Below are 23,076 nucleotides of genomic sequence, written 5' to 3' on the forward strand. Positions count from 1 at the left end.
CACACGGAGAATCTGGCAGGAGTCTGAGTATGTCTGAGCACCATGTTCTCCTGGGGCAATATGCTTCCTTCTGAGCTGTACCACCTTTGGTGACCCCCTTGGTGATTGACGTAGGCCACACCCATGGCATTGTCTGTCCAACTGGATTCCCATCTGCGGTTCTCACAGAAGAAGAGGTATCCAACATTGAAGGGAGGCCTGAATTGTTCTCTGCTCCAGAATGTTGATGGGAAGGCGTGCTCCCTCCAAAGACCAAGTCCCCTGCATTCAAAAGGGCATCCAGGACTGATCTTTAGCCTAATAGGCTGGTATGTTCAGTGAGAATTTTTCAAGTCGTTGGAGGCAAGGTCTTCCAGAAGTCCAGCACTGGGTTGGTAATCTACCACGCTTGGCAGACTGAGGGGGGACATGGAGCTCGTGCAATACTGAAAATGTTATAAATGGAAGGACTCCGTGGCAGGCACTGCTGAGATTTGAACTCAGGATCTCCTGTTTACTAGACAGGCGCTTTCACCAACTAAGCCACAGCGCCTCACTTGGGGCAAGCCCCTTGTGAGAATTTTTCAAATCTTTGGAGGCAAGGTCTTCCGTCAGGCTAGCACCGGGTTAGAAACCTACCACGCTTGGGAGACTCAAGGGTGCCATTAAGCTTGCGCAAAACTGAAAACTTTATAAATGGAAAGACTCCACGGCAGGCACTGCTGAGATTTGAACTCAGGATCTCCTGTTTACTAGACAGGCGCTTTCACCAACTAAGCCACAGCGCCTCACTTGGGGCAAGTCCTTTGCAACCCAGTCAAGTGCAGAGTGGGTGCAGGAGTGAGCGCTGTGTGTAATAGGAATGCCGGGGCTGGGGCTGGAGCTGGAGCTGGAGCTGTGAAGGGGAAGGGGAGTGCACAGAGGTTAAAGCTGTGGACAGAGGGGAGAACAAAAGCGGGAGCTATGTCCGGTCAGGGATGTGAAGAGCTCTGGTTGGGGGCGGCTGGGTGCAGAGGTGAGAGCCATGCATGGGGGTGATTGAGTGCAGAGGTGAGTGCTGTGGATTGGGCCGAAGATAAGGGGCACGGAATGTAGGTAGATTGATTGTCTAGGGTGACTGTGTCCTTTTTTTTTTTTTTTTTTTTTTCAATGTGTTGAAGACTATCGTGCCATAAGATGCTTTACGTTACGCACATTTACATGGATTATGAACTAAACTACCGACGAGGATGGGATTCGAACCCATGCGTGCAGAGCACAATGGATTAGCAGTCCATCGCCTTAACCACTCGGCCACCTCGTCATGTGTGATCTAGAACCTTGTGCAGTTTCTTGTCTGTGGTTTTTGAGAAGGGCTTAGCCAGATTCCGGCAATCTGGGAGGGCACACGGAGAATCTGGCAGGAGTCTGAGTATGTCTGAGCACCATGTTCTCCTGGGGCAATATGCTTCCTTCTGAGCTGTACCACCTTTGGTGACCCCCTTGGTGATTGACGTAGGCCACACCCATGGCATTGTCTGTCCAACTGGATTCCCATCTGCGGTTCTCACAGAAGAAGAGGTATCCAACATTGAAGGGAGGCCTGAATTGTTCTCTGCTCCAGAATGTTGATGGGAAGGCGTGCTCCCTCCAAAGACCAAGTCCCCTGCATTCAAAAGGGCATCCAGGACTGATCTTTAGCCTAATAGGCTGGTATGTTCAGTGAGAATTTTTCAAGTCGTTGGAGGCAAGGTCTTCCAGAAGTCCAGCACTGGGTTGGTAATCTACCACGCTTGGCAGACTGAGGGGGGACATGGAGCTCGTGCAATACTGAAAATGTTATAAATGGAAGGACTCCACGGCAGGCACTGCTGAGATTTGAACTCAGGATCTCCTGTTTACTAGACAGGCGCTTTCACCAACTAAGCCACAGCGCCTCACTTGGGGCAAGTCCTTTGCAACCCAGTCAAGTGCAGAGTGGGTGCAGGAGTGAGCGCTGTGTGTAATAGGAATGCCGGGGCTGGGGCTGGAGCTGGAGCTGGAGCTGTGAAGGGGAAGGGGAGTGCACAGAGGTTAAAGCTGTGGACAGAGGGGAGAACAAAAGCGGGAGCTATGTCCGGTCAGGGATGTGAAGAGCTCTGGTTGGGGGCGGCTGGGTGCAGAGGTGAGAGCCATGCATGGGGGTGATTGAGTGCAGAGGTGAGTGCTGTGGATTGGGCCGAAGATAAGGGGCACGGAATGTAGGTAGATTGATTGTCTAGGGTGACTGTGTCCTTTTTTTTTTTTTTTTTTTTTTCAATGTGTTGAAGACTATCGTGCCATAAGATGCTTTACGTTACGCACATTTACATGGATTATGAACTAAACTACCGACGAGGATGGGATTCGAACCCATGCGTGCAGAGCACAATGGATTAGCAGTCCATCGCCTTAACCACTCGGCCACCTCGTCATGTGTGATCTAGAACCTTGTGCAGTTTCTTGTCTGTGGTTTTTGAGAAGGGCTTAGCCAGATTCCGGCAATCTGGGAGGGCACACGGAGAATCTGGCAGGAGTCTGAGTATGTCTGAGCACCATGTTCTCCTGGGGCAATATGCTTCCTTCTGAGCTGTACCACCTTTGGTGACCCCCTTGGTGATTGACGTAGGCCACACCCATGGCATTGTCTGTCCAACTGGATTCCCATCTGCGGTTCTCACAGAAGAAGAGGTATCCAACATTGAAGGGAGGCCTGAATTGTTCTCTGCTCCAGAATGTTGATGGGAAGGCGTGCTCCCTCCAAAGACCAAGTCCCCTGCATTCAAAAGGGCATCCAGGACTGATCTTTAGCCTAATAGGCTGGTATGTTCAGTGAGAATTTTTCAAGTCGTTGGAGGCAAGGTCTTCCAGAAGTCCAGCACTGGGTTGGTAATCTACCACGCTTGGCAGACTGAGGGGGGACATGGAGCTCGTGCAATACTGAAAATGTTATAAATGGAAGGACTCCGTGGCAGGCACTGCTGAGATTTGAACTCAGGATCTCCTGTTTACTAGACAGGCGCTTTCACCAACTAAGCCACAGCGCCTCACTTGGGGCAAGCCCCTTGTGAGAATTTTTCAAATCTTTGGAGGCAAGGTCTTCCGTCAGGCTAGCACCGGGTTAGAAACCTACCACGCTTGGGAGACTCAAGGGTGCCATTAAGCTTGCGCAAAACTGAAAACTTTATAAATGGAAAGACTCCACGGCAGGCACTGCTGAGATTTGAACTCAGGATCTCCTGTTTACTAGACAGGCGCTTTCACCAACTAAGCCACAGCGCCTCACTTGGGGCAAGTCCTTTGCAACCCAGTCAAGTGCAGAGTGGGTGCAGGAGTGAGCGCTGTGTGTAATAGGAATGCCGGGGCTGGGGCTGGAGCTGGAGCTGGAGCTGTGAAGGGGAAGGGGAGTGCACAGAGGTTAAAGCTGTGGACAGAGGGGAGAACAAAAGCGGGAGCTATGTCCGGTCAGGGATGTGAAGAGCTCTGGTTGGGGGCGGCTGGGTGCAGAGGTGAGAGCCATGCATGGGGGTGATTGAGTGCAGAGGTGAGTGCTGTGGATTGGGCCGAAGATAAGGGGCACGGAATGTAGGTAGATTGATTGTCTAGGGTGACTGTGTCCTTTTTTTTTTTTTTTTTTTTTTTTTTTTTTTTTTTCAATGTGTTGAAGACTATCGTGCCATAAGATGCTTTACGTTACGCACATTTACATGGATTATGAACTAAACTACCGACGAGGATGGGATTCGAACCCATGCGTGCAGAGCACAATGGATTAGCAGTCCATCGCCTTAACCACTCGGCCACCTCGTCATGTGTGATCTAGAACCTTGTGCAGTTTCTTGTCTGTGGTTTTTGAGAAGGGCTTAGCCAGATTCCGGCAATCTGGGAGGGCACACGGAGAATCTGGCAGGAGTCTGAGTATGTCTGAGCACCATGTTCTCCTGGGGCAATATGCTTCCTTCTGAGCTGTACCACCTTTGGTGACCCCCTTGGTGATTGACGTAGGCCACACGCATGGCATTGTCTGTCCAACTGGATTCCCATCTGCGGTTCTCACAGAAGAAGAGGTATCCAACATTGAAGGGAGGCCTGAATTGTTCTCTGCTCCAGAATGTTGATGGGAAGGCGTGCTCCCTCCAAAGACCAAGTCCCCTGCATTCAAAAGGGCATCCAGGACTGATCTTTAGCCTAATAGGCTGGTATGTTCAGTGAGAATTTTTCAAGTCGTTGGAGGCAAGGTCTTCCAGAAGTCCAGCACTGGGTTGGTAATCTACCACGCTTGGCAGACTGAGGGGGGACATGGAGCTCGTGCAATACTGAAAATGTTATAAATGGAAGGACTCCGTGGCAGGCACTGCTGAGATTTGAACTCAGGATCTCCTGTTTACTAGACAGGCGCTTTCACCAACTAAGCCACAGCGCCTCACTTGGGGCAAGCCCCTTGTGAGAATTTTTCAAATCTTTGGAGGCAAGGTCTTCCGTCAGGCTAGCACCGGGTTAGAAACCTACCACGCTTGGGAGACTCAAGGGTGCCATTAAGCTTGCGCAAAACTGAAAACTTTATAAATGGAAAGACTCCACGGCAGGCACTGCTGAGATTTGAACTCAGGATCTCCTGTTTACTAGACAGGCGCTTTCACCAACTAAGCCACAGCGCCTCACTTGGGGCAAGTCCTTTGCAACCCAGTCAAGTGCAGAGTGGGTGCAGGAGTGAGCGCTGTGTGTAATAGGAATGCCGGGGCTGGGGCTGGAGCTGGAGCTGGAGCTGTGAAGGGGAAGGGGAGTGCACAGAGGTTAAAGCTGTGGACAGAGGGGAGAACAAAAGCGGGAGCTATGTCCGGTCAGGGATGTGAAGAGCTCTGGTTGGGGGCGGCTGGGTGCAGAGGTGAGAGCCATGCATGGGGGTGATTGAGTGCAGAGGTGAGTGCTGTGGATTGGGCCGAAGATAAGGGGCACGGAATGTAGGTAGATTGATTGTCTAGGGTGACTGTGTCCTTTTTTTTTTTTTTTTTTTTTTCAATGTGTTGAAGACTATCGTGCCATAAGATGCTTTACGTTACGCACATTTACATGGATTATGAACTAAACTACCGACGAGGATGGGATTCGAACCCATGCGTGCAGAGCACAATGGATTAGCAGTCCATCGCCTTAACCACTCGGCCACCTCGTCATGTGTGATCTAGAACCTTGTGCAGTTTCTTGTCTGTGGTTTTTGAGAAGGGCTTAGCCAGATTCCGGCAATCTGGGAGGGCACACGGAGAATCTGGCAGGAGTCTGAGTATGTCTGAGCACCATGTTCTCCTGGGGCAATATGCTTCCTTCTGAGCTGTACCACCTTTGGTGACCCCCTTGGTGATTGACGTAGGCCACACCCATGGCATTGTCTGTCCAACTGGATTCCCATCTGCGGTTCTCACAGAAGAAGAGGTATCCAACATTGAAGGGAGGCCTGAATTGTTCTCTGCTCCAGAATGTTGATGGGAAGGCGTGCTCCCTCCAAAGACCAAGTCCCCTGCATTCAAAAGGGCATCCAGGACTGATCTTTAGCCTAATAGGCTGGTATGTTCAGTGAGAATTTTTCAAGTCGTTGGAGGCAAGGTCTTCCAGAAGTCCAGCACTGGGTTGGTAATCTACCACGCTTGGCAGACTGAGGGGGGACATGGAGCTCGTGCAATACTGAAAATGTTATAAATGGAAGGACTCCGTGGCAGGCACTGCTGAGATTTGAACTCAGGATCTCCTGTTTACTAGACAGGCGCTTTCACCAACTAAGCCACAGCGCCTCACTTGGGGCAAGCCCCTTGTGAGAATTTTTCAAATCTTTGGAGGCAAGGTCTTCCGTCAGGCTAGTACCGGGTTAGAAACCTACCACGCTTGGGAGACTCAAGGGTGCCATTAAGCTTGCGCAAAACTGAAAACTTTATAAATGGAAAGACTCCACGGCAGGCACTGCTGAGATTTGAACTCAGGATCTCCTGTTTACTAGACAGGCGCTTTCACCAACTAAGCCACAGCGCCTCACTTGGGGCAAGTCCTTTGCAACCCAGTCAAGTGCAGAGTGGGTGCAGGAGTGAGCGCTGTGTGTAATAGGAATGCCGGGGCTGGGGCTGGAGCTGGAGCTGGAGCTGTGAAGGGGAAGGGGAGTGCACAGAGGTTAAAGCTGTGGACAGAGGGGAGAACAAAAGCGGGAGCTATGTCCGGTCAGGGATGTGAAGAGCTCTGGTTGGGGGCGGCTGGGTGCAGAGGTGAGAGCCATGCATGGGGGTGATTGAGTGCAGAGGTGAGTGCTGTGGATTGGGCCGAAGATAAGGGGCACGGAATGTAGGTAGATTGATTGTCTAGGGTGACTGTGTCCTTTTTTTTTTTTTTTTTTTTTTTCAATGTGTTGAAGACTATCGTGCCATAAGATGCTTTACGTTACGCACATTTACATGGATTATGAACTAAACTACCGACGAGGATGGGATTCGAACCCATGCGTGCAGAGCACAATGGATTAGCAGTCCATCGCCTTAACCACTCGGCCACCTCGTCATGTGTGATCTAGAACCTTGTGCAGTTTCTTGTCTGTGGTTTTTGAGAAGGGCTTAGCCAGATTCCGGCAATCTGGGAGGGCACACGGAGAATCTGGCAGGAGTCTGAGTATGTCTGAGCACCATGTTCTCCTGGGGCAATATGCTTCCTTCTGAGCTGTACCACCTTTGGTGACCCCCTTGGTGATTGACGTAGGCCACACCCATGGCATTGTCTGTCCAACTGGATTCCCATCTGCGGTTCTCACAGAAGAAGAGGTATCCAACATTGAAGGGAGGCCTGAATTGTTCTCTGCTCCAGAACGTTGATGGGAAGGCGTGCTCCCTCCAAAGACCAAGTCCCCTGCATTCAAAAGGGCATCCAGGACTGATCTTTAGCCTAATAGGCTGGTATGTTCAGTGAGAATTTTTCAAGTCGTTGGAGGCAAGGTCTTCCAGAAGTCCAGCACTGGGTTGGTAATCTACCACGCTTGGCAGACTGAGGGGGGACATGGAGCTCGTGCAATACTGAAAATGTTATAAATGGAAGGACTCCGTGGCAGGCACTGCTGAGATTTGAACTCAGGATCTCCTGTTTACTAGACAGGCGCTTTCACCAACTAAGCCACAGCGCCTCACTTGGGGCAAGCCCCTTGTGAGAATTTTTCAAATCTTTGGAGGCAAGGTCTTCCGTCAGGCTAGCACCGGGTTAGAAACCTACCACGCTTGGGAGACTCAAGGGTGCCATTAAGCTTGCGCAAAACTGAAAACTTTATAAATGGAAAGACTCCACGGCAGGCACTGCTGAGATTTGAACTCAGGATCTCCTGTTTACTAGACAGGCGCTTTCACCAACTAAGCCACAGCGCCTCACTTGGGGCAAGTCCTTTGCAACCCAGTCAAGTGCAGAGTGGGTGCAGGAGTGAGCGCTGTGTGTAATAGGAATGCCGGGGCTGGGGCTGGAGCTGGAGCTGGAGCTGTGAAGGGGAAGGGGAGTGCACAGAGGTTAAAGCTGTGGACAGAGGGGAGAACAAAAGCGGGAGCTATGTCCGGTCAGGGATGTGAAGAGCTCTGGTTGGGGGCGGCTGGGTGCAGAGGTGAGAGCCATGCATGGGGGTGATTGAGTGCAGAGGTGAGTGCTGTGGATTGGGCCGAAGATAAGGGGCACGGAATGTAGGTAGATTGATTGTCTAGGGTGACTGTGTCCTTTTTTTTTTTTTTTTTTTTTTCAATGTGTTGAAGACTATCGTGCCATAAGATGCTTTACGTTACGCACATTTACATGGATTATGAACTAAACTACCGACGAGGATGGGATTCGAACCCATGCGTGCAGAGCACAATGGATTAGCAGTCCATCGCCTTAACCACTCGGCCACCTCGTCATGTGTGATCTAGAACCTTGTGCAGTTTCTTGTCTGTGGTTTTTGAGAAGGGCTTAGCCAGATTCCGGCAATCTGGGAGGGCACACGGAGAATCTGGCAGGAGTCTGAGTATGTCTGAGCACCATGTTCTCCTGGGGCAATATGCTTCCTTCTGAGCTGTACCACCTTTGGTGACCCCCTTGGTGATTGACGTAGGCCACACCCATGGCATTGTCTGTCCAACTGGATTCCCATCTGCGGTTCTCACAGAAGAAGAGGTATCCAACATTGAAGGGAGGCCTGAATTGTTCTCTGCTCCAGAATGTTGATGGGAAGGCGTGCTCCCTCCAAAGACCAAGTCCCCTGCATTCAAAAGGGCATCCAGGACTGATCTTTAGCCTAATAGGCTGGTATGTTCAGTGAGAATTTTTCAAGTCGTTGGAGGCAAGGTCTTCCAGAAGTCCAGCACTGGGTTGGTAATCTACCACGCTTGGCAGACTGAGGGGGGACATGGAGCTCGTGCAATACTGAAAATGTTATAAATGGAAGGACTCCGTGGCAGGCACTGCTGAGATTTGAACTCAGGATCTCCTGTTTACTAGACAGGCGCTTTCACCAACTAAGCCACAGCGCCTCACTTGGGGCAAGCCCCTTGTGAGAATTTTTCAAATCTTTGGAGGCAAGGTCTTCCGTCAGGCTAGCACCGGGTTAGAAACCTACCACGCTTGGGAGACTCAAGGGTGCCATTAAGCTTGCGCAAAACTGAAAACTTTATAAATGGAAAGACTCCACGGCAGGCACTGCTGAGATTTGAACTCAGGATCTCCTGTTTACTAGACAGGCGCTTTCACCAACTAAGCCACAGCGCCTCACTTGGGGCAAGTCCTTTGCAACCCAGTCAAGTGCAGAGTGGGTGCAGGAGTGAGCGCTGTGTGTAATAGGAATGCCGGGGCTGGGGCTGGAGCTGGAGCTGGAGCTGTGAAGGGGAAGGGGAGTGCACAGAGGTTAAAGCTGTGGACAGAGGGGAGAACAAAAGCGGGAGCTATGTCCGGTCAGGGATGTGAAGAGCTCTGGTTGGGGGCGGCTGGGTGCAGAGGTGAGAGCCATGCATGGGGGTGATTGAGTGCAGAGGTGAGTGCTGTGGATTGGGCCGAAGATAAGGGGCACGGAATGTAGGTAGATTGATTGTCTAGGGTGACTGTGTCCTTTTTTTTTTTTTTTTTTTTTTCAATGTGTTGAAGACTATCGTGCCATAAGATGCTTTACGTTACGCACATTTACATGGATTATGAACTAAACTACCGACGAGGATGGGATTCGAACCCATGCGTGCAGAGCACAATGGATTAGCAGTCCATCGCCTTAACCACTCGGCCACCTCGTCATGTGTGATCTAGAACCTTGTGCAGTTTCTTGTCTGTGGTTTTTGAGAAGGGCTTAGCCAGATTCCGGCAATCTGGGAGGGCACACGGAGAATCTGGCAGGAGTCTGAGTATGTCTGAGCACCATGTTCTCCTGGGGCAATATGCTTCCTTCTGAGCTGTACCACCTTTGGTGACCCCCTTGGTGATTGACGTAGGCCACACCCATGGCATTGTCTGTCCAACTGGATTCCCATCTGCGGTTCTCACAGAAGAAGAGGTATCCAACATTGAAGGGAGGCCTGAATTGTTCTCTGCTCCAGAATGTTGATGGGAAGGCGTGCTCCCTCCAAAGACCAAGTCCCCTGCATTCAAAAGGGCATCCAGGACTGATCTTTAGCCTAATAGGCTGGTATGTTCAGTGAGAATTTTTCAAGTCGTTGGAGGCAAGGTCTTCCAGAAGTCCAGCACTGGGTTGGTAATCTACCACGCTTGGCAGACTGAGGGGGGACATGGAGCTCGTGCAATACTGAAAATGTTATAAATGGAAGGACTCCGTGGCAGGCACTGCTGAGATTTGAACTCAGGATCTCCTGTTTACTAGACAGGCGCTTTCACCAACTAAGCCACAGCGCCTCACTTGGGGCAAGCCCCTTGTGAGAATTTTTCAAATCTTTGGAGGCAAGGTCTTCCGTCAGGCTAGCACCGGGTTAGAAACCTACCACGCTTGGGAGACTCAAGGGTGCCATTAAGCTTGCGCAAAACTGAAAACTTTATAAATGGAAAGACTCCACGGCAGGCACTGCTGAGATTTGAACTCAGGATCTCCTGTTTACTAGACAGGCGCTTTCACCAACTAAGCCACAGCGCCTCACTTGGGGCAAGTCCTTTGCAACCCAGTCAAGTGCAGAGTGGGTGCAGGAGTGAGCGCTGTGTGTAATAGGAATGCCGGGGCTGGGGCTGGAGCTGGAGCTGGAGCTGTGAAGGGGAAGGGGAGTGCACAGAGGTTAAAGCTGTGGACAGAGGGGAGAACAAAAGCGGGAGCTATGTCCGGTCAGGGATGTGAAGAGCTCTGGTTGGGGGCGGCTGGGTGCAGAGGTGAGAGCCATGCATGGGGGTGATTGAGTGCAGAGGTGAGTGCTGTGGATTGGGCCGAAGATAAGGGGCACGGAATGTAGGTAGATTGATTGTCTAGGGTGACTGTGTCCTTTTTTTTTTTTTTTTTTTTTTTTTTTTTTTCAATGTGTTGAAGACTATCGTGCCATAAGATGCTTTACGTTACGCACATTTACATGGATTATGAACTAAACTACCGACGAGGATGGGATTCGAACCCATGCGTGCAGAGCACAATGGATTAGCAGTCCATCGCCTTAACCACTCGGCCACCTCGTCATGTGTGATCTAGAACCTTGTGCAGTTTCTTGTCTGTGGTTTTTGAGAAGGGCTTAGCCAGATTCCGGCAATCTGGGAGGGCACACGGAGAATCTGGCAGGAGTCTGAGTATGTCTGAGCACCATGTTCTCCTGGGGCAATATGCTTCCTTCTGAGCTGTACCACCTTTGGTGACCCCCTTGGTGATTGACGTAGGCCACACCCATGGCATTGTCTGTCCAACTGGATTCCCATCTGCGGTTCTCACAGAAGAAGAGGTATCCAACATTGAAGGGAGGCCTGAATTGTTCTCTGCTCCAGAATGTTGATGGGAAGGCGTGCTCCCTCCAAAGACCAAGTCCCCTGCATTCAAAAGGGCATCCAGGACTGATCTTTAGCCTAATAGGCTGGTATGTTCAGTGAGAATTTTTCAAGTCGTTGGAGGCAAGGTCTTCCAGAAGTCCAGCACTGGGTTGGTAATCTACCACGCTTGGCAGACTGAGGGGGGACATGGAGCTCGTGCAATACTGAAAATGTTATAAATGGAAGGACTCCGTGGCAGGCACTGCTGAGATTTGAACTCAGGATCTCCTGTTTACTAGACAGGCGCTTTCACCAACTAAGCCACAGCGCCTCACTTGGGGCAAGCCCCTTGTGAGAATTTTTCAAATCTTTGGAGGCAAGGTCTTCCGTCAGGATAGCACCGGGTTAGAAACCTACCACGCTTGGGAGACTCAAGGGTGCCATTAAGCTTGCGCAAAACTGAAAACTTTATAAATGGAAAGACTCCACGGCAGGCACTGCTGAGATTTGAACTCAGGATCTCCTGTTTACTAGACAGGCGCTTTCACCAACTAAGCCACAGCGCCTCACTTGGGGCAAGTCCTTTGCAACCCAGTCAAGTGCAGAGTGGGTGCAGGAGTGAGCGCTGTGTGTAATAGGAATGCCGGGGCTGGGGCTGGAGCTGGAGCTGGAGCTGTGAAGGGGAAGGGGAGTGCACAGAGGTTAAAGCTGTGGACAGAGGGGAGAACAAAAGCGGGAGCTATGTCCGGTCAGGGATGTGAAGAGCTCTGGTTGGGGGCGGCTGGGTGCAGAGGTGAGAGCCATGCATGGGGGTGATTGAGTGCAGAGGTGAGTGCTGTGGATTGGGCCAAAGATAAGGGGCACGGAATGTAGGTAGATTGATTGTCTAGGGTGACTGTGTCCTTTTTTTTTTTTTTTTTTTTTTCAATGTGTTGAAGACTATCGTGCCATAAGATGCTTTACGTTACGCACATTTACATGGATTATGAACTAAACTACCGACGAGGATGGGATTCGAACCCATGCGTGCAGAGCACAATGGATTAGCAGTCCATCGCCTTAACCACTCGGCCACCTCGTCATGTGTGATCTAGAACCTTGTGCAGTTTCTTGTCTGTGGTTTTTGAGAAGGGCTTAGCCAGATTCCGGCAATCTGGGAGGGCACACGGAGAATCTGGCAGGAGTCTGAGTATGTCTGAGCACCATGTTCTCCTGGGGCAATATGCTTCCTTCTGAGCTGTACCACCTTTGGTGACCCCCTTGGTGATTGACGTAGGCCACACCCATGGCATTGTCTGTCCAACTGGATTCCCATCTGCGGTTCTCACAGAAGAAGAGGTATCCAACATTGAAGGGAGGCCTGAATTGTTCTCTGCTCCAGAATGTTGATGGGAAGGCGTGCTCCCTCCAAAGACCAAGTCCCCTGCATTCAAAAGGGCATCCAGGACTGATCTTTAGCCTAATAGGCTGGTATGTTCAGTGAGAATTTTTCAAGTCGTTGGAGGCAAGGTCTTCCAGAAGTCCAGCACTGGGTTGGTAATCTACCACGCTTGGCAGACTGAGGGGGGACATGGAGCTCGTGCAATACTGAAAATGTTATAAATGGAAGGACTCCGTGGCAGGCACTGCTGAGATTTGAACTCAGGATCTCCTGTTTACTAGACAGGCGCTTTCACCAACTAAGCCACAGCGCCTCACTTGGGGCAAGCCCCTTGTGAGAATTTTTCAAATCTTTGGAGGCAAGGTCTTCCGTCAGGCTAGCACCGGGTTAGAAACCTACCACGCTTGGGAGACTCAAGGGTGCCATTAAGCTTGCGCAAAACTGAAAACTTTATAAATGGAAAGACTCCACGGCAGGCACTGCTGAGATTTGAACTCAGGATCTCCTGTTTACTAGACAGGCGCTTTCACCAACTAAGCCACAGCGCCTCACTTGGGGCAAGTCCTTTGCAACCCAGTCAAGTGCAGAGTGGGTGCAGGAGTGAGCGCTGTGTGTAATAGGAATGCCGGGGCTGGGGCTGGAGCTGGAGCTGGAGCTGTGAAGGGGAAGGGGAGTGCACAGAGGTTAAAGCTGTGGACAGAGGGGAGAACAAAAGCGGGAGCTATGTCCGGTCAGGGATGTGAAGAGCTCTGGTTGGGGGCGGCTGGGTGCAGAGGTGAGAGCCATGCATGGGGGTGATTGAGTGCAGAGGTGAGTGCTGTGGATTGGGCCGAAGATAAGGGGCACGGAATGTAGGTAGATTGATTGTCTAGGGTGACTGTGTCCTTTTTTTTTTTTTTTTTTTTTTTTTTTTTTTTCAATGTGTTGAAGACTATCGTGCCATAAGATGCTTTACGTTACGCACATTTACATGGATTATGAACTAAACTACCGACGAGGATGGGATTCGAACCCATGCGTGCAGAGCACAATGGATTAGCAGTCCATCGCCTTAACCACTCGGCCACCTCGTCATGTGTGATCTAGAACCTTGTGCAGTTTCTTGTCTGTGGTTTTTGAGAAGGGCTTAGCCAGATTCCGGCAATCTGGGAGGGCACACGGAGAATCTGGCAGGAGTCTGAGTATGTCTGAGCACCATGTTCTCCTGGGGCAATATGCTTCCTTCTGAGCTGTACCACCTTTGGTGACCCCCTTGGTGATTGACGTAGGCCACACCCATGGCATTGTCTGTCCAACTGGATTCCCATCTGCGGTTCTCACAGAAGAAGAGGTATCCAACATTGAAGGGAGGCCTGAATTGTTCTCTGCTCCAGAATGTTGATGGGAAGGCGTGCTCCCTCCAAAGACCAAGTCCCCTGCATTCAAAAGGGCATCCAGGACTGATCTTTAGCCTAATAGGCTGGTATGTTCAGTGAGAATTTTTCAAGTCGTTGGAGGCAAGGTCTTCCAGAAGTCCAGCACTGGGTTGGTAATCTACCACGCTTGGCAGACTGAGGGGGGACATGGAGCTCGTGCAATACTGAAAATGTTATAAATGGAAGGACTCCGTGGCAGGCACTGCTGAGATTTGAACTCAGGATCTCCTGTTTACTAGACAGGCGCTTTCACCAACTAAGCCACAGCGCCTCACTTGGGGCAAGCCCCTTGTGAGAATTTTTCAAATCTTTGGAGGCAAGGTCTTCCGTCAGGCTAGCACCGGGTTAGAAACCTACCACGCTTGGGAGACTCAAGGGTGCCATTAAGCTTGCGCAAAACTGAAAACTTTATAAATGGAAAGACTCCACGGCAGGCACTGCTGAGATTTGAACTCAGGATCTCCTGTTTACTAGACAGGCGCTTTCACCAACTAAGCCACAGCGCCTCACTTGGGGCAAGTCCTTTGCAACCCAGTCAAGTGCAGAGTGGGTGCAGGAGTGAGCGCTGTGTGTAATAGGAATGCCGGGGCTGGGGCTGGAGCTGGAGCTGGAGCTGTGAAGGGGAAGGGGAGTGCACAGAGGTTAAAGCTGTGGACAGAGGGGAGAACAAAAGCGGGAGCTATGTCCGGTCAGGGATGTGAAGAGCTCTGGTTGGGGGCGGCTGGGTGCAGAGGTGAGAGCCATGCATGGGGGTGATTGAGTGCAGAGGTGAGTGCTGTGGATTGGGCCGAAGATAAGGGGCACGGAATGTAGGTAGATTGATTGTCTAGGGTGACTGTGTCCTTTTTTTTTTTTTTTTTTTTTTCAATGTGTTGAAGACTATCGTGCCATAAGATGCTTTACGTTACGCACATTTACATGGATTATGAACTAAACTACCGACGAGGATGGGATTCGAACCCATGCGTGCAGAGCACAATGGATTAGCAGTCCATCGCCTTAACCACTCGGCCACCTCGTCATGTGTGATCTAGAACCTTGTGCAGTTTCTTGTCTGTGGTTTTTGAGAAGGGCTTAGCCAGATTCCGGCAATCTGGGAGGGCACACGGAGAATCTGGCAGGAGTCTGAGTATGTCTGAGCACCATGTTCTCCTGGGGCAATATGCTTCCTTCTGAGCTGTACCACCTTTGGTGACCCCCTTGGTGATTGACGTAGGCCACACCCATGGCATTGTCTGTCCAACTGGATTCCCATCTGCGGTTCTCACAGAAGAAGAGGTATCCAACATTGAAGGGAGGCCTGAATTGTTCTCTGCTCCAGAATGTTGATGGGAAGGCGTGCTCCCTCCAAAGACCAAGTCCCCTGCATTCAAAAGGGCATCCAGGACTGATCTTTAGCCTAATAGGCTGGTATGTTCAGTGAGAATTTTTCAAGTCGTTGGAGGCAAGGTCTTCCAGAAGTCCAGCACTGGGTTGGTAATCTACCACGCTTGGCAGACTGAGGGGGGACATGGAGCTCGTGCAATACTGAAAATGTTATAAATGGAAGGACTCCGTGGCAGGCACTGCTGAGATTTGAACTCAGGATCTCCTGTTTACTAGACAGGCGCTTTCACCAACTAAGCCACAGCGCCTCACTTGGGGCAAGCCCCTTGTGAGAATTTTTCAAATCTTTGGAGGCAAGGTCTTCCGTCAGGCTAGCACTGGGTTAGAAACCTACCACGCTTGGGAGACTCAAGGGTGCCATTAAGCTTGCGCAAAACTGAAAACTTTATAAATGGAAAGACTCCACGGCAGGCACTGCTGAGATTTGAACTCAGGATCTCCTGTTTACTAGACAGGCGCTTTCACCAACTAAGCCACAGCGCCTCACTTGGGGCAAGTCCTTTGCAACCCAGTCAAGTGCAGAGTGGGTGCAGGAGTGAGCGCTGTGTGTAATAGGAATGCCGGGGCTGGGGCTGGAGCTGGAGCTGTGAAGGGGAAGGGGAGTGCACAGAGGTTAAAGCTGTGGACAGAGGGGAGAACAAAAGCGGGAGCTATGTCCGGTCAGGGATGTGAAGAGCTCTGGTTGGGGGCGGCTGGGTGCAGAGGTGAGAGCCATGCATGGGGGTGATTGAGTGCAGAGGTGAGTGCTGTGGATTGGGCCGAAGATAAGGGGCACGGAATGTAGGTAGATTGATTGTCTAGGGTGACTGTGTCCTTTTTTTTTTTTTTTTTTTTTTCAATGTGTTGAAGACTATCGTGCCATAAGATGCTTTACGTTACGCACATTTACATGGATTATGTGGATTATGAACTAAACTACCGACGAGGATGGGATTCGAACCCATGCGTGCAGAGCACAATGGATTAGCAGTCCATCGCCTTAACCACTCGGCCACCTCGTCATGTGTGATCTAGAACCTTGTGCAGTTTCTTGTCTGTGGTTTTTGAGAAGGGCTTAGCCAGATTCCGGCAATCTGGGAGGGCACACGGAGAATCTGGCAGGAGTCTGAGTATGTCTGAGCACCATGTTCTCCTGGGGCAATATGCTTCCTTCTGAGCTGTACCACCTTTGGTGACCCCCTTGGTGATTGACGTAGGCCACACCCATGGCATTGTCTGTCCAACTGGATTCCCATCTGCGGTTCTCACAGAAGAAGAGGTATCCAACATTGAAGGGAGGCCTGAATTGTTCTCTGCTCCAGAATGTTGATGGGAAGGCGTGCTCCCTCCAAAGACCAAGTCCCCTGCATTCAAAAGGGCATCCAGGACTGATCTTTAGCCTAATAGGCTGGTATGTTCAGTGAGAATTTTTCAAGTCGTTGGAGGCAAGGTCTTCCAGAAGTCCAGCACTGGGTTGGTAATCTACCACGCTTGGCAGACTGAGGGGGGACATGGAGCTCGTGCAATACTGAAAATGTTATAAATGGAAGGACTCCGTGGCAGGCACTGCTGAGATTTGAACTCAGGATCTCCTGTTTACTAGACAGGCGCTTTCACCAACTAAGCCACAGCGCCTCACTTGGGGCAAGCCCCTTGTGAGAATTTTTCAAATCTTTGGAGGCAAGGTCTTCCGTCAGGCTAGCACCGGGTTAGAAACCTACCACGCTTGGGAGACTCAAGGGTGCCATTAAGCTTGCGCAAAACTGAAAACTTTATAAATGGAAAGACTCCACGGCAGGCACTGCTGAGATTTGAACTCAGGATCTCCTGTTTACTAGACAGGCGCTTTCACCAACTAAGCCACAGCGCCTCACTTGGGGCAAGTCCTTTGCAACCCAGTCAAGTGCAGAGTGGGTGCAGGAGTGAGCGCTGTGTGTAATAGGAATGCCGGGGCTGGGGCTGGAGCTGGAGCTGGAGCTGTGAAGGGGAAGGGGAGTGCACAGAGGTTAAAGCTGTGGACAGAGGGGAGAACAAAAGCGGGAGCTATGTCCGGTCAGGGATGTGAAGAGCTCTGGTTGGGGGCGGCTGGGTGCAGAGGTGAGAGCCATGCATGGGGGTGATTGAGTGCAGAGGTGAGTGCTGTGGATTGGGCCGAAGATAAGGGGCACGGAATGTAGGTAGATTGATTGTCTAGGGTGACTGTGTCCTTTTTTTTTTTTTTTTTTTTTTTCAATGTGTTGAAGACTATCGTGCCATAAGATGCTTTACGTTACGCACATTTACATGGATTATGAACTAAACTACCGACGAGGATGGGATTCGAACCCATGCGTGCAGAGCACAATGGATTAGCAGTCCATCGCCTTAACCACTCGGCCACCTCGTCATGTGTGATCTAGAACCTTGTGCAGTTTCTTGTCTGTGGTTTTTGAGAAGGGCTTAGCCAGATTCCGGCAATCTGGGAGGGCACACGGAGAATCTGGCAGGAGTCTGAGTATGTCTGAGCACCATGTTCTCCTGGGGCAATATGCTTCCTTCTGAGCTGTACCACCTTTGGTGACCCCCTTGGTGATTGACGTAGGCCACACCCATGGCATTGTCTGTCCAACTGGATTCCCATCTGCGGTTCTCACAGAAGAAGAGGTATCCAACATTGAAGGGAGGCCTGAATTGTTCTCTGCTCCAGAATGTTGATGGGAAGGCGTGCTCCCTCCAAAGACCAAGTCCCCTGCATTCAAAAGGGCATCCAGGACTGATCTTTAGCCTAATAGGCTGGTATGTTCAGTGAGAATTTTTCAAGTCGTTGGAGGCAAGGTCTTCCAGAAGTCCAGCACTGGGTTGGTAATCTACCACGCTTGGCAGACTGAGGGGGGACATGGAGCTCGTGCAATACTGAAAATGTTATAAATGGAAGGACTCCGTGGCAGGCACTGCTGAGATTTGAACTCAGGATCTCCTGTTTACTAGACAGGCGCTTTCACCAACTAAGCCACAGCGCCTCACTTGGGGCAAGCCCCTTGTGAGAATTTTTCAAATCTTTGGAGGCAAGGTCTTCCGTCAGGCTAGCACCGGGTTAGAAACCTACCACGCTTGGGAGACTCAAGGGTGCCATTAAGCTTGCGCAAAACTGAAAACTTTATAAATGGAAAGACTCCACGGCAGGCACTGCTGAGATTTGAACTCAGGATCTCCTGTTTACTAGACAGGCGCTTTCACCAACTAAGCCACAGCGCCTCACTTGGGGCAAGTCCTTTGCAACCCAGTCAAGTGCAGAGTGGGTGCAGGAGTGAGCGCTGTGTGTAATAGGAATGCCGGGGCTGGGGCTGGAGCTGGAGCTGTGAAGGGGAAGGGGAGTGCACAGAGGTTAAAGCTGTGGACAGAGGGGAGAACAAAAGCGGGAGCTATGTCCGGTCAGGGATGTGAAGAGCTCTGGTTGGGGGCGGCTGGGTGCAGAGGTGAGAGCCATGCATGGGGGTGATTGAGTGCAGAGGTGAGTGCTGTGGATTGGGCCGAAGATAAGGGGCACGGAATGTAGGTAGATTGATTGTCTAGGGTGACTGTGTCCTTTTTTTTTTTTTTTTTTTTTTTTTTTTTTTTCAATGTGTTGAAGACTATCGTGCCATAAGATGCTTTACGTTACGCACATTTACATGGATTATGAACTAAACTACCGACGAGGATGGGATTCGAACCCATGCGTGCAGAGCACAATGGATTAGCAGTCCATCGCCTTAACCACTCGGCCACCTCGTCATGTGTGATCTAGAACCTTGTGCAGTTTCTTGTCTGTGGTTTTTGAGAAGGGCTTAGCCAGATTCCGGCAATCTGGGAGGGCACACGGAGAATCTGGCAGGAGTCTGAGTATGTCTGAGCACCATGTTCTCCTGGGGCAATATGCTTCCTTCTGAGCTGTACCACCTTTGGTGACCCCCTTGGTGATTGACGTAGGCCACACCCATGGCATTGTCTGTCCAACTGGATTCCCATCTGCGGTTCTCACAGAAGAAGAGGTATCCAACATTGAAGGGAGGCCTGAATTGTTCTCTGCTCCAGAATGTTGATGGGAAGGCGTGCTCCCTCCAAAGACCAAGTCCCCTGCATTCAAAAGGGCATCCAGGACTGATCTTTAGCCTAATAGGCTGGTATGTTCAGTGAGAATTTTTCAAGTCGTTGGAGGCAAGGTCTTCCAGAAGTCCAGCACTGGGTTGGTAATCTACCACGCTTGGCAGACTGAGGGGGGACATGGAGCTCGTGCAATACTGAAAATGTTATAAATGGAAGGACTCCGTGGCAGGCACTGCTGAGATTTGAACTCAGGATCTCCTGTTTACTAGACAGGCGCTTTCACCAACTAAGCCACAGCGCCTCACTTGGGGCAAGCCCCTTGTGAGAATTTTTCAAATCTTTGGAGGCAAGGTCTTCCGTCAGGCTAGCACCGGGTTAGAAACCTACCACGCTTGGGAGACTCAAGGGTGCCATTAAGCTTGCGCAAAACTGAAAACTTTATAAATGGAAAGACTCCACGGCAGGCACTGCTGAGATTTGAACTCAGGATCTCCTGTTTACTAGACAGGCGCTTTCACCAACTAAGCCACAGCGCCTCACTTGGGGCAAGTCCTTTGCAACCCAGTCAAGTGCAGAGTGGGTGCAGGAGTGAGCGCTGTGTGTAATAGGAATGCCGGGGCTGGGGCTGGAGCTGGAGCTGGAGCTGTGAAGGGGAAGGGGAGTGCACAGAGGTTAAAGCTGTGGACAGAGGGGAGAACAAAAGCGGGAGCTATGTCCGGTCAGGGATGTGAAGAGCTCTGGTTGGGGGCGGCTGGGTGCAGAGGTGAGAGCCATGCATGGGGGTGATTGAGTGCAGAGGTGAGTGCTGTGGATTGGGCCGAAGATAAGGGGCACGGAATGTAGGTAGATTGATTGTCTAGGGTGACTGTGTCCTTTTTTTTTTTTTTTTTTTTTTCAATGTGTTGAAGACTATCGTGCCATAAGATGCTTTACGTTACGCACATTTACATGGATTATGAACTAAACTACCGACGAGGATGGGATTCGAACCCATGCGTGCAGAGCACAATGGATTAGCAGTCCATCGCCTTAACCACTCGGCCACCTCGTCAGTGTGATCTAGAACCTTGTGCAGTTTCTTGTCTGTGGTTTTTGAGAAGGGCTTAGCCAGATTCCGGCAATCTGGGAGGGCACACGGAGAATCTGGCAGGAGTCTGAGTATGTCTGAGCACCATGTTCTCCTGGGGCAATATGCTTCCTTCTGAGCTGTACCACCTTTGGTGACCCCCTTGGTGATTGACGTAGGCCACACCCATGGCATTGTCTGTCCAACTGGATTCCCATCTGCGGTTCTCACAGAAGAAGAGGTATCCAACATTGAAGGGAGGCCTGAATTGTTCTCTGCTCCAGAATGTTGATGGGAAGGCGTGCTCCCTCCAAAGACCAAGTCCCCTGCATTCAAAAGGGCATCCAGGACTGATCTTTAGCCTAATAGGCTGGTATGTTCAGTGAGAATTTTTCAAGTCGTTGGAGGCAAGGTCTTCCAGAAGTCCAGCACTGGGTTGGTAATCTACCACGCTTGGCAGACTGAGGGGGGACATGGAGCTCGTGCAATACTGAAAATGTTATAAATGGAAGGACTCCGTGGCAGGCACTGCTGAGATTTGAACTCAGGATCTCCTGTTTACTAGACAGGCGCTTTCACCAACTAAGCCACAGCGCCTCACTTGGGGCAAGCCCCTTGTGAGAATTTTTCAAATCTTTGGAGGCAAGGTCTTCCGTCAGGCTAGCACCGGGTTAGAAACCTACCACGCTTGGGAGACTCAAGGGTGCCATTAAGCTTGCGCAAAACTGAAAACTTTATAAATGGAAAGACTCCACGGCAGGCACTGCTGAGATTTGAACTCAGGATCTCCTGTTTACTAGACAGGCGCTTTCACCAACTAAGCCACAGCGCCTCACTTGGGGCAAGTCCTTTGCAACCCAGTCAAGTGCAGAGTGGGTGCAGGAGTGAGCGCTGTGTGTAATAGGAATGCCGGGGCTGGGGCTGGAGCTGGAGCTGTGAAGGGGAAGGGGAGTGCACAGAGGTTAAAGCTGTGGACAGAGGGGAGAACAAAAGCGGGAGCTATGTCCGGTCAGGGATGTGAAGAGCTCTGGTTGGGGGCGGCTGGGTGCAGAGGTGAGAGCCATGCATGGGGGTGATTGAGTGCAGAGGTGAGTGCTGTGGATTGGGCCGAAGATAAGGGGCACGGAATGTAGGTAGATTGATTGTCTAGGGTGACTGTGTCCTTTTTTTTTTTTTTTTTTTTTTTTTTTTTTTCAATGTGTTGAAGACTATCGTGCCATAAGATGCTTTACGTTACGCACATTTACATGGATTATGAACTAAACTACCGACGAGGATGGGATTCGAACCCATGCGTGCAGAGCACAATGGATTAGCAGTCCATCGCCTTAACCACTCGGCCACCTCGTCATGTGTGATCTAGAACCTTGTGCAGTTTCTTGTCTGTGGTTTTTGAGAAGGGCTTAGCCAGATTCCGGCAATCTGGGAGGGCACACGGAGAATCTGGCAGGAGTCTGAGTATGTCTGAGCACCATGTTCTCCTGGGGCAATATGCTTCCTTCTGAGCTGTACCACCTTTGGTGACCCCCTTGGTGATTGACGTAGGCCACACCCATGGCATTGTCTGTCCAACTGGATTCCCATCTGCGGTTCTCACAGAAGAAGAGGTATCCAACATTGAAGGGAGGCCTGAATTGTTCTCTGCTCCAGAATGTTGATGGGAAGGCGTGCTCCCTCCAAAGACCAAGTCCCCTGCATTCAAAAGGGCATCCAGGACTGATCTTTAGCCTAATAGGCTGGTATGTTCAGTGAGAATTTTTCAAGTCGTTGGAGGCAAGGTCTTCCAGAAGTCCAGCACTGGGTTGGTAATCTACCACGCTTGGCAGACTGAGGGGGGACATGGAGCTCGTGCAATACTGAAAATGTTATAAATGGAAGGACTCCGTGGCAGGCACTGCTGAGATTTGAACTCAGGATCTCCTGTTTACTAGACAGGCGCTTTCACCAACTAAGCCACAGCGCCTCACTTGGGGCAAGCCCCTTGTGAGAATTTTTCAAATCTTTGGAGGCAAGGTCTTCCGTCAGGCTAGCACCGGGTTAGAAACCTACCACGCTTGGGAGACTCAAGGGTGCCATTAAGCTTGCGCAAAACTGAAAACTTTATAAATGGAAAGACTCCACGGCAGGCACTGCTGAGATTTGAACTCAGGATCTCCTGTTTACTAGACAGGCGCTTTCACCAACTAAGCCACAGCGCCTCACTTGGGGCAAGTCCTTTGCAACCCAGTCAAGTGCAGAGTGGGTGCAGGAGTGAGCGCTGTGTGTAATAGGAATGCCGGGGCTGGGGCTGGAGCTGGAGCTGGAGCTGTGAAGGGGAAGGGGAGTGCACAGAGGTTAAAGCTGTGGACAGAGGGGAGAACAAAAGCGGGAGCTATGTCCGGTCAGGGATGTGAAGAGCTCTGGTTGGGGGCGGCTGGGTGCAGAGGTGAGAGCCATGCATGGGGGTGATTGAGTGCAGAGGTGAGTGCTGTGGATTGGGCCGAAGATAAGGGGCACGGAATGTAGGTAGATTGATTGTCTAGGGTGACTGTGTCCTTTTTTTTTTTTTTTTTTTTTTCAATGTGTTGAAGACTATCGTGCCATAAGATGCTTTACGTTACGCACATTTACATGGATTATGAACTAAACTACCGACGAGGATGGGATTCGAACCCATGCGTGCAGAGCACAATGGATTAGCAGTCCATCGCCTTAACCACTCGGCCACCTCGTCATGTGTGATCTAGAACCTTGTGCAGTTTCTTGTCTGTGGTTTTTGAGAAGGGCTTAGCCAGATTCCGGCAATCTGGGAGGGCACACGGAGAATCTGGCAGGAGTCTGAGTATGTCTGAGCACCATGTTCTCCTGGGGCAATATGCTTCCTTCTGAGCTGTACCACCTTTGGTGACCCC

At 50.7% G+C, this 23,076-nt stretch overlaps 50 non-coding genes across 50 annotated transcripts; all 50 read right to left on the reverse strand.

Moving 5' to 3' along the window:
- Nucleotides 1-458: 458 nt before the first annotated feature.
- TRNAT-AGU (transfer RNA threonine (anticodon AGU)) lies at nt 459-532 on the reverse strand. The gene has a single exon. It is a non-coding gene; the product is annotated as a tRNA-Thr (tRNA).
- Nucleotides 533-693: 161 nt separating this feature from the next.
- On the reverse strand, nt 694-767 carry TRNAT-AGU (transfer RNA threonine (anticodon AGU)). Its single transcript has one exon. It is a non-coding gene; the product is annotated as a tRNA-Thr (tRNA).
- Nucleotides 768-1,200: 433 nt separating this feature from the next.
- On the reverse strand, nt 1,201-1,282 carry TRNAS-GCU (transfer RNA serine (anticodon GCU)). The gene has a single exon. It is a non-coding gene; the product is annotated as a tRNA-Ser (tRNA).
- Nucleotides 1,283-1,821: 539 nt separating this feature from the next.
- TRNAT-AGU (transfer RNA threonine (anticodon AGU)) lies at nt 1,822-1,895 on the reverse strand. Its single transcript has one exon. It is a non-coding gene; the product is annotated as a tRNA-Thr (tRNA).
- Nucleotides 1,896-2,328: 433 nt separating this feature from the next.
- TRNAS-GCU (transfer RNA serine (anticodon GCU)) lies at nt 2,329-2,410 on the reverse strand. Its single transcript has one exon. It is a non-coding gene; the product is annotated as a tRNA-Ser (tRNA).
- A 539-nt stretch (nt 2,411-2,949) lies between these two features.
- Nucleotides 2,950-3,023, reverse strand: TRNAT-AGU (transfer RNA threonine (anticodon AGU)). Its single transcript has one exon. It is a non-coding gene; the product is annotated as a tRNA-Thr (tRNA).
- Nucleotides 3,024-3,184: 161 nt separating this feature from the next.
- On the reverse strand, nt 3,185-3,258 carry TRNAT-AGU (transfer RNA threonine (anticodon AGU)). Its single transcript has one exon. It is a non-coding gene; the product is annotated as a tRNA-Thr (tRNA).
- A 446-nt stretch (nt 3,259-3,704) lies between these two features.
- Nucleotides 3,705-3,786, reverse strand: TRNAS-GCU (transfer RNA serine (anticodon GCU)). Its single transcript has one exon. It is a non-coding gene; the product is annotated as a tRNA-Ser (tRNA).
- A 539-nt stretch (nt 3,787-4,325) lies between these two features.
- On the reverse strand, nt 4,326-4,399 carry TRNAT-AGU (transfer RNA threonine (anticodon AGU)). The gene has a single exon. It is a non-coding gene; the product is annotated as a tRNA-Thr (tRNA).
- A 161-nt stretch (nt 4,400-4,560) lies between these two features.
- TRNAT-AGU (transfer RNA threonine (anticodon AGU)) lies at nt 4,561-4,634 on the reverse strand. Its single transcript has one exon. It is a non-coding gene; the product is annotated as a tRNA-Thr (tRNA).
- Nucleotides 4,635-5,067: 433 nt separating this feature from the next.
- On the reverse strand, nt 5,068-5,149 carry TRNAS-GCU (transfer RNA serine (anticodon GCU)). Its single transcript has one exon. It is a non-coding gene; the product is annotated as a tRNA-Ser (tRNA).
- Nucleotides 5,150-5,688: 539 nt separating this feature from the next.
- Nucleotides 5,689-5,762, reverse strand: TRNAT-AGU (transfer RNA threonine (anticodon AGU)). Its single transcript has one exon. It is a non-coding gene; the product is annotated as a tRNA-Thr (tRNA).
- A 161-nt stretch (nt 5,763-5,923) lies between these two features.
- Nucleotides 5,924-5,997, reverse strand: TRNAT-AGU (transfer RNA threonine (anticodon AGU)). Its single transcript has one exon. It is a non-coding gene; the product is annotated as a tRNA-Thr (tRNA).
- Nucleotides 5,998-6,431: 434 nt separating this feature from the next.
- Nucleotides 6,432-6,513, reverse strand: TRNAS-GCU (transfer RNA serine (anticodon GCU)). Its single transcript has one exon. It is a non-coding gene; the product is annotated as a tRNA-Ser (tRNA).
- A 539-nt stretch (nt 6,514-7,052) lies between these two features.
- On the reverse strand, nt 7,053-7,126 carry TRNAT-AGU (transfer RNA threonine (anticodon AGU)). The gene has a single exon. It is a non-coding gene; the product is annotated as a tRNA-Thr (tRNA).
- Nucleotides 7,127-7,287: 161 nt separating this feature from the next.
- Nucleotides 7,288-7,361, reverse strand: TRNAT-AGU (transfer RNA threonine (anticodon AGU)). Its single transcript has one exon. It is a non-coding gene; the product is annotated as a tRNA-Thr (tRNA).
- A 433-nt stretch (nt 7,362-7,794) lies between these two features.
- On the reverse strand, nt 7,795-7,876 carry TRNAS-GCU (transfer RNA serine (anticodon GCU)). Its single transcript has one exon. It is a non-coding gene; the product is annotated as a tRNA-Ser (tRNA).
- A 539-nt stretch (nt 7,877-8,415) lies between these two features.
- On the reverse strand, nt 8,416-8,489 carry TRNAT-AGU (transfer RNA threonine (anticodon AGU)). Its single transcript has one exon. It is a non-coding gene; the product is annotated as a tRNA-Thr (tRNA).
- Nucleotides 8,490-8,650: 161 nt separating this feature from the next.
- Nucleotides 8,651-8,724, reverse strand: TRNAT-AGU (transfer RNA threonine (anticodon AGU)). The gene has a single exon. It is a non-coding gene; the product is annotated as a tRNA-Thr (tRNA).
- A 433-nt stretch (nt 8,725-9,157) lies between these two features.
- On the reverse strand, nt 9,158-9,239 carry TRNAS-GCU (transfer RNA serine (anticodon GCU)). The gene has a single exon. It is a non-coding gene; the product is annotated as a tRNA-Ser (tRNA).
- Nucleotides 9,240-9,778: 539 nt separating this feature from the next.
- On the reverse strand, nt 9,779-9,852 carry TRNAT-AGU (transfer RNA threonine (anticodon AGU)). The gene has a single exon. It is a non-coding gene; the product is annotated as a tRNA-Thr (tRNA).
- Nucleotides 9,853-10,013: 161 nt separating this feature from the next.
- On the reverse strand, nt 10,014-10,087 carry TRNAT-AGU (transfer RNA threonine (anticodon AGU)). Its single transcript has one exon. It is a non-coding gene; the product is annotated as a tRNA-Thr (tRNA).
- Nucleotides 10,088-10,529: 442 nt separating this feature from the next.
- On the reverse strand, nt 10,530-10,611 carry TRNAS-GCU (transfer RNA serine (anticodon GCU)). Its single transcript has one exon. It is a non-coding gene; the product is annotated as a tRNA-Ser (tRNA).
- A 539-nt stretch (nt 10,612-11,150) lies between these two features.
- On the reverse strand, nt 11,151-11,224 carry TRNAT-AGU (transfer RNA threonine (anticodon AGU)). Its single transcript has one exon. It is a non-coding gene; the product is annotated as a tRNA-Thr (tRNA).
- Nucleotides 11,225-11,385: 161 nt separating this feature from the next.
- TRNAT-AGU (transfer RNA threonine (anticodon AGU)) lies at nt 11,386-11,459 on the reverse strand. Its single transcript has one exon. It is a non-coding gene; the product is annotated as a tRNA-Thr (tRNA).
- Nucleotides 11,460-11,892: 433 nt separating this feature from the next.
- TRNAS-GCU (transfer RNA serine (anticodon GCU)) lies at nt 11,893-11,974 on the reverse strand. The gene has a single exon. It is a non-coding gene; the product is annotated as a tRNA-Ser (tRNA).
- A 539-nt stretch (nt 11,975-12,513) lies between these two features.
- TRNAT-AGU (transfer RNA threonine (anticodon AGU)) lies at nt 12,514-12,587 on the reverse strand. Its single transcript has one exon. It is a non-coding gene; the product is annotated as a tRNA-Thr (tRNA).
- Nucleotides 12,588-12,748: 161 nt separating this feature from the next.
- On the reverse strand, nt 12,749-12,822 carry TRNAT-AGU (transfer RNA threonine (anticodon AGU)). The gene has a single exon. It is a non-coding gene; the product is annotated as a tRNA-Thr (tRNA).
- Nucleotides 12,823-13,265: 443 nt separating this feature from the next.
- On the reverse strand, nt 13,266-13,347 carry TRNAS-GCU (transfer RNA serine (anticodon GCU)). The gene has a single exon. It is a non-coding gene; the product is annotated as a tRNA-Ser (tRNA).
- A 539-nt stretch (nt 13,348-13,886) lies between these two features.
- On the reverse strand, nt 13,887-13,960 carry TRNAT-AGU (transfer RNA threonine (anticodon AGU)). The gene has a single exon. It is a non-coding gene; the product is annotated as a tRNA-Thr (tRNA).
- A 161-nt stretch (nt 13,961-14,121) lies between these two features.
- On the reverse strand, nt 14,122-14,195 carry TRNAT-AGU (transfer RNA threonine (anticodon AGU)). The gene has a single exon. It is a non-coding gene; the product is annotated as a tRNA-Thr (tRNA).
- A 433-nt stretch (nt 14,196-14,628) lies between these two features.
- Nucleotides 14,629-14,710, reverse strand: TRNAS-GCU (transfer RNA serine (anticodon GCU)). The gene has a single exon. It is a non-coding gene; the product is annotated as a tRNA-Ser (tRNA).
- A 539-nt stretch (nt 14,711-15,249) lies between these two features.
- On the reverse strand, nt 15,250-15,323 carry TRNAT-AGU (transfer RNA threonine (anticodon AGU)). The gene has a single exon. It is a non-coding gene; the product is annotated as a tRNA-Thr (tRNA).
- A 161-nt stretch (nt 15,324-15,484) lies between these two features.
- TRNAT-AGU (transfer RNA threonine (anticodon AGU)) lies at nt 15,485-15,558 on the reverse strand. Its single transcript has one exon. It is a non-coding gene; the product is annotated as a tRNA-Thr (tRNA).
- Nucleotides 15,559-15,994: 436 nt separating this feature from the next.
- Nucleotides 15,995-16,076, reverse strand: TRNAS-GCU (transfer RNA serine (anticodon GCU)). The gene has a single exon. It is a non-coding gene; the product is annotated as a tRNA-Ser (tRNA).
- A 539-nt stretch (nt 16,077-16,615) lies between these two features.
- On the reverse strand, nt 16,616-16,689 carry TRNAT-AGU (transfer RNA threonine (anticodon AGU)). Its single transcript has one exon. It is a non-coding gene; the product is annotated as a tRNA-Thr (tRNA).
- A 161-nt stretch (nt 16,690-16,850) lies between these two features.
- On the reverse strand, nt 16,851-16,924 carry TRNAT-AGU (transfer RNA threonine (anticodon AGU)). The gene has a single exon. It is a non-coding gene; the product is annotated as a tRNA-Thr (tRNA).
- A 434-nt stretch (nt 16,925-17,358) lies between these two features.
- Nucleotides 17,359-17,440, reverse strand: TRNAS-GCU (transfer RNA serine (anticodon GCU)). Its single transcript has one exon. It is a non-coding gene; the product is annotated as a tRNA-Ser (tRNA).
- A 539-nt stretch (nt 17,441-17,979) lies between these two features.
- TRNAT-AGU (transfer RNA threonine (anticodon AGU)) lies at nt 17,980-18,053 on the reverse strand. The gene has a single exon. It is a non-coding gene; the product is annotated as a tRNA-Thr (tRNA).
- A 161-nt stretch (nt 18,054-18,214) lies between these two features.
- Nucleotides 18,215-18,288, reverse strand: TRNAT-AGU (transfer RNA threonine (anticodon AGU)). The gene has a single exon. It is a non-coding gene; the product is annotated as a tRNA-Thr (tRNA).
- A 437-nt stretch (nt 18,289-18,725) lies between these two features.
- On the reverse strand, nt 18,726-18,807 carry TRNAS-GCU (transfer RNA serine (anticodon GCU)). Its single transcript has one exon. It is a non-coding gene; the product is annotated as a tRNA-Ser (tRNA).
- A 539-nt stretch (nt 18,808-19,346) lies between these two features.
- Nucleotides 19,347-19,420, reverse strand: TRNAT-AGU (transfer RNA threonine (anticodon AGU)). The gene has a single exon. It is a non-coding gene; the product is annotated as a tRNA-Thr (tRNA).
- Nucleotides 19,421-19,581: 161 nt separating this feature from the next.
- TRNAT-AGU (transfer RNA threonine (anticodon AGU)) lies at nt 19,582-19,655 on the reverse strand. The gene has a single exon. It is a non-coding gene; the product is annotated as a tRNA-Thr (tRNA).
- A 433-nt stretch (nt 19,656-20,088) lies between these two features.
- On the reverse strand, nt 20,089-20,170 carry TRNAS-GCU (transfer RNA serine (anticodon GCU)). The gene has a single exon. It is a non-coding gene; the product is annotated as a tRNA-Ser (tRNA).
- Nucleotides 20,171-20,708: 538 nt separating this feature from the next.
- Nucleotides 20,709-20,782, reverse strand: TRNAT-AGU (transfer RNA threonine (anticodon AGU)). The gene has a single exon. It is a non-coding gene; the product is annotated as a tRNA-Thr (tRNA).
- A 161-nt stretch (nt 20,783-20,943) lies between these two features.
- Nucleotides 20,944-21,017, reverse strand: TRNAT-AGU (transfer RNA threonine (anticodon AGU)). The gene has a single exon. It is a non-coding gene; the product is annotated as a tRNA-Thr (tRNA).
- A 436-nt stretch (nt 21,018-21,453) lies between these two features.
- On the reverse strand, nt 21,454-21,535 carry TRNAS-GCU (transfer RNA serine (anticodon GCU)). The gene has a single exon. It is a non-coding gene; the product is annotated as a tRNA-Ser (tRNA).
- A 539-nt stretch (nt 21,536-22,074) lies between these two features.
- TRNAT-AGU (transfer RNA threonine (anticodon AGU)) lies at nt 22,075-22,148 on the reverse strand. The gene has a single exon. It is a non-coding gene; the product is annotated as a tRNA-Thr (tRNA).
- Nucleotides 22,149-22,309: 161 nt separating this feature from the next.
- TRNAT-AGU (transfer RNA threonine (anticodon AGU)) lies at nt 22,310-22,383 on the reverse strand. Its single transcript has one exon. It is a non-coding gene; the product is annotated as a tRNA-Thr (tRNA).
- Nucleotides 22,384-22,816: 433 nt separating this feature from the next.
- TRNAS-GCU (transfer RNA serine (anticodon GCU)) lies at nt 22,817-22,898 on the reverse strand. The gene has a single exon. It is a non-coding gene; the product is annotated as a tRNA-Ser (tRNA).
- Nucleotides 22,899-23,076: the final 178 nt, after the last annotated feature.

This window comes from Aquarana catesbeiana, linkage group LG03 (genome assembly GCF_042186555.1).
Source record: "Aquarana catesbeiana isolate 2022-GZ linkage group LG03, ASM4218655v1, whole genome shotgun sequence".
In the NCBI taxonomy this organism is placed as follows: Eukaryota; Metazoa; Chordata; class Amphibia; order Anura; family Ranidae; genus Aquarana; species Aquarana catesbeiana.